The sequence below is a fragment of the Pongo pygmaeus genome, chromosome 11 (genome assembly GCF_028885625.2).
Source record: "Pongo pygmaeus isolate AG05252 chromosome 11, NHGRI_mPonPyg2-v2.0_pri, whole genome shotgun sequence".
NCBI classification, from domain to species: domain Eukaryota; kingdom Metazoa; phylum Chordata; class Mammalia; order Primates; family Hominidae; genus Pongo; species Pongo pygmaeus.
In genome coordinates, this window is record NC_072384.2 from 27,130,056 (window position 1) to 27,135,255 (window position 5,200).

Below are 5,200 nucleotides of genomic sequence, written 5' to 3' on the forward strand. Positions count from 1 at the left end.
CTCATCAAAAAGTGGGGTAAGGACATGAATAGACAATTCTCAAAAGAAGATATACAAATGGCCAACAAACATATGAAACAATGCTCAACATCATTAATGATCAGGGAAGTACAAATCAAAACCACAATGCGATACCACTTTATTCCTTCAAGAATGGCCATAATCAAAAAATCAAAAAACAGTACATGTTGGCATGGATCCAGTGATCAGGGAGACTTCTACACTGCTGGTGGGAATGTGAACTAGTAAAGCCACTATGGAAAATAGTGTGGAGATTCCTTAAAGAACTAAAAGAAGAACTGCCATTTGATCCTGCAATCCCACTACTGGGTATCTACCCAGAGGAAAAGAAGTCATTATACAAAAAAGATACTTGCACACACGTTTATAGCAGCACAATTCGCAATTGCAAAATTGTGGAACCAATCCAAATGCCCATCAATCACCAAGTGGATAAGTAAACTGTGGTATATATATATACAATGCAATACTACTTAGCCATAAAAAGGAATGAATTAATGGCATTTGCAGCAACCTGGATGAGATTGGAGATTATTATTTTAAGTGAAATAACTCAGGAAAGGAAAACCACACATTATATGTTCTCACTGATATGTGGGAGCTAAGCTATGAGGATGCAAAGGCATAACAATGATATAATGGACTTTGGGGACTTGGAGGGGAGGTTGGGAGGGGGGTAAGGGATAAAAGACTACAAATAGGGCGAGCGTATACTGCTCAGGTGATGCTTGCACCAAAATCTCACAAATCATCACTAAAGAACTTACTCATGTAGCCAAACACCACCTGTACCCCAATAACATATAGAAAAAAATATTTTTAAGTCTTGTGTTTAAAATGATAGGTTGGGTGTACACATTGACTTCCTTCTGAGACACAACTGAAGTGTGAGGAAAATAATTAAAAATATATATATATACCTTTAACCTGCAAGGACAATGAGAACAAGCAAAACGACCATAGTGGATAAAAATTAGCAACAGCAAGTGAAAAATGTCAACAAATTTTTAGAAGTGGAAAAAAAGATGGAAAACTGGTGTCTGGCATTGTAGAGGAGAGAATGTAGAGACACCTTGGAGCCCAGTGGGGGTAATAGCGAGAGCGATTCACTGCTTAGAACTCTGACAACTTCAGGGCTGAGGCACAGGTAGCTTGGTGAGCAGGAGTAAGGCTCAAGCAAAGCTGAAAACAGGGAGGTAGTCTGAAAGCCTCTGTTAGAGCCACTAGACCCATCCCTGCTCAATCCTGTCCTTTACAGTTGCATCACCAACCCCCTGATTCTCACAAGTAACCAGAGAATTGTTCTCTGGAGACCCTGAGAGGGCCAGAATCCCAACTCTGGAAGATGTGTCAGAATTGAGGTAATGGATGAGGTTCTGTGCCCCAAATTGAAGGATTAGTAGAGGTCCACGTACTCATGGCCAGAGCCCCATCCTGTCTCCCGTCTTTGACCAGGGCACCAGGAGCCTGGTGTATGCTCCCCACGCAAGACATTGAAAGAGCTTCTCTGCAGAAACAATGCCCCTGTGGTGGTTGGTACAGTGGCGACTTAGCTAAATGGGAACTACATTTAGCAGAATCCCCTTCCCTGGGTGGTTCTGCTTGGGCTGACAAGAGGATCTGTGTGAAGTCTGGCAAGCAGAAAAGGGAAGCAGCCTCCTCCATGTTCTGAATGTGGGCGTAGCATACTAGGTGCCACCACAGCCCCCAAACATTTTCACTGGTGGCTAGCTCACTCTGGTGTTATAGCGGGGCTGCCAGACCCACAGCTCCGTGGCCCCCACAGACTTCCTTCCAGGTGGGGCATGGCACAGCTCTGCTGGGAAATGCTCTGGCTTCCTTGGCAGGTCACCTGCATCACTGAGGTGGAGGTGGTGGTGGCAAGAACACCCCTAACTACTAACTAGGTGTTTGAGTACCACAAACTAAGTGGCTTAAACAGCAGGAACAGAGCCTTCTGGGATGCTGGAAATGTTCCACGGCTTGATCAGAGTGGTAGCTCCTCAGATTTATCCACAAGTAAAAGTTTTTCAAGATTAGGCACTTTGTAGAGAATATGTTATACTTCAATACAATGTTAACCAATGTTCTACATAGCATTAATCATTTGCAGTGAGTGCTATCAAGAAAAGTTATAGTGTTCCGTAAGAGGGCCTTGTCTGAGATGTGGGATCTGAGAGAACACCAGAAAGGTTGGTCACAGGAGGTGACTGGGGGGCTGTGGTGTGAAACAGGCATGGGCCAGAGAGGGCACCCACTTGTGGCCCATGATAAAGATATTGCACTCATCTCTGAGACCTATGGAGGGGCTTCCAAGCAGGAGACATATCATAGATTACTTTGAAAAGAGTGAATGTTCAAGTACTTTTTTTACTAGCTGAGTTAGCAACTGAGTGTGTCTCTGTAGCAATACTTTATTTTCCAATTTGCATTTAGGGTATGCACTCATTTCATATAGACCACAATATGGTTTGGATTTGTGTCCCCACCCAAACCGCATGTCAAATTGTAATCCCCAGTGTTGCAGGTGGGGCCCGGCAGGAGGTGATCAGATCATGGGGGCAGATTTCCCCCTTTGGTTCTGTTCCCCTGATACAGTCCTCATGACATCTGGTTGTTTAAAAGTGTGTGGCACCTCCCCACTCTCTCTCTTCCTCCTGTTCTGGCCATGTGAAGATGTGCCTGGCTCCCCTTTGTCTTCTTCCATGATTGTAAGTTTCCTGAAGCCTCCCCAGCCATGCTTCCTCTACAGCCTGCAGAACCATGAGCCAATGAAACCTCCTTTATTTATAAATTACCCAGTTTCAGGTATTTCTTTATCGCAGTGCAAGAATAAACTTAAACAAACCATGACTTCTCTCTTCACTTTTCCTGTCTCTTCTGTTCAAGACAACAGTACCACTGAGTCAGTGTCTGACATACACACAGGATAGTGCCCATATACCGCTCCCAGACATAACTCTCAGAATGGACAACATCTAGACCAAGACCCTTTTGCAGAACCAGCCAGCTCGATCTTCCAGTGGACCATTGCTCAGACACTGCTCCATGAGGCATTGATTAGTAACTGCAGTAAAATATGCTTGGGAAATATTGGGTCAGACAAAGTTACACAGTTTTCCTATTGCAGGACTTCTCATAGAGTTTCCTATGTTAATGTGCACTATGATTCTGTAAGAGGGGGAAATTATATGCAACATTCCCAAATTTATTTGAACCACGGGACCCTTTTGTGAGGTGAAAGGTATTAGCAAGTGAAGGTACTATGTCAATCTGAAGAATTACAACACAGTGCATAGGTAATCCCTACTAGTTAGTGATTTGTGGCATTATGTCACACAGTAACCTCCTTTATCTTAATTCATTTTTAAAATAAATATAAAGAAATGACAGAAAGCTGAGGTTGTTCTTTTATTTTTGTCTTTCATGAAGCCTTATTTCTTCCACCACCATTACCTGCTCACTTTCTTCATCTGTCTTTGGAGCCTCATTCATCTTCATTGGCTATTGATTACTTTCTTCTCTGGTGATTTTAAGTAGCTAAAAAACCTCCCACTGGCTCCTCATATTATGTGAAAGAAATTGTTTTTTTTAACCCCTGTCAGAAATTACCATAAAACTAATGGGAGTCAGATCCCCATTCTAACTATCACCGTTGACACGTAAAATAGTGTTTTTCATATCTTAAGTCCAAAGCCATGTTATCTGTTGTAGATAATTTTAGTGGAATAGACTGCAAAGAATCCTAGAAATGTTAATTCTACTACATCTGACATAGGGAGAATTTTTGGTATTCAACTCAAGCTTTGCATTTTCTTTGCAATTTTCGACATGCACAGCCTCACACTCTCTTTCAAAGCCTCTAGTATTATCCAGAAGCAATTACGAAGAAAAACGAAATTACCTTTCGTCATTCTATCTATTCAGCACCTTGGAAATGCAGACTGACAATGAACTGACAATTATTTGCAATCCACTTTCAGTTAATTTCACCATAAATTAAGCTTGAGGACTGCTGACAAATAAAATATATTATTCATCTGAAAACATTCTCTTTGGGTCTCCAGATCTCCAATCTATTTCATTAGTGATCATGATCAAACTAAGTTGGGAATTGATTTATGCAATAGTTATCCCTCCACAATAATTAATTAGGAAAATAATGCTTTGGTGGAGCTTTGAAAAGGAGCGATTTCTAAGGTTCTTTGATAAAATAGAAAACTTTAAAAATAATTATGAGGCAGTGTTCCTACGGGAGTAGATATGCATTGCCTTTCCTATTTCCAGAATACACTAGACTTAACTCACAGTCAGGGATAGCTCCTTGAATCTCAATTCAGTTCATCTAACAGTTTTTTGATAGTGTACTACATGCCTGGCACTGTGTGCTAGGTCTGTGAAGGTAACAGAAAGGGAGCTTCTTCAGTGAGTGTACATGGGCAGGTAGCCATATATGGTATTAACTGTTCTAATAAATGCTATAATAGACATACTTGCAAGGTATTTTTGCAGTCATAGCAACTCCAGGGATTAATTCTGCTTAAATCTTTGGGGAGTGCTTCATGGGAGAAAGTGACATGAGAGCTGGTCTTTCAATTGGGCGAGATGAATGGCTGTGGGCTTGAGAGAATGCAAGTGCAATTCTAGGTGGAGAAAATATACAAACAATTGCAAAGAGCTGGGAAAGTTTCAAGTGGGTGTGAGGAGATGTAAGAAGCCTGGGTTGGCTGTGAGAGGTTAGGAGAGGAAGGTATGTTGGGATCAGACTGTGAAGGAGAGATGTAAAGTGCACAGACAATTTTTAATAAATAGGGTTTTAAGCCAGAAATCTGTGTTGTTCAGGTGATAAATCTGTTTGCAGTGCCATAGGGTGAGGGAATTACTGGAAGATATTGCAATTGCCCTCGTGAGAGGCAACAAAAAATTATGGGAGAGGAAAACAGGGATGCAGCAAGGAGAAACAGAACCTGGGAATCATTTAGTTTATCCCCTTAAGAGAAGCCACAGCACATTGAGGTCAAGGAGTTATAAGGATCTTGTGGGTGTTAAAGTCATGGAAGTTGTGAGCAAATGATGGTGAGGAAAAGACACAATGAATCAAGTGCTAAAGCCTTCAAAGAAGTTGGAGATATCTAGGAAGCCGATAGATGAGGATAATGTTTGTTCATACTTTGGTTCA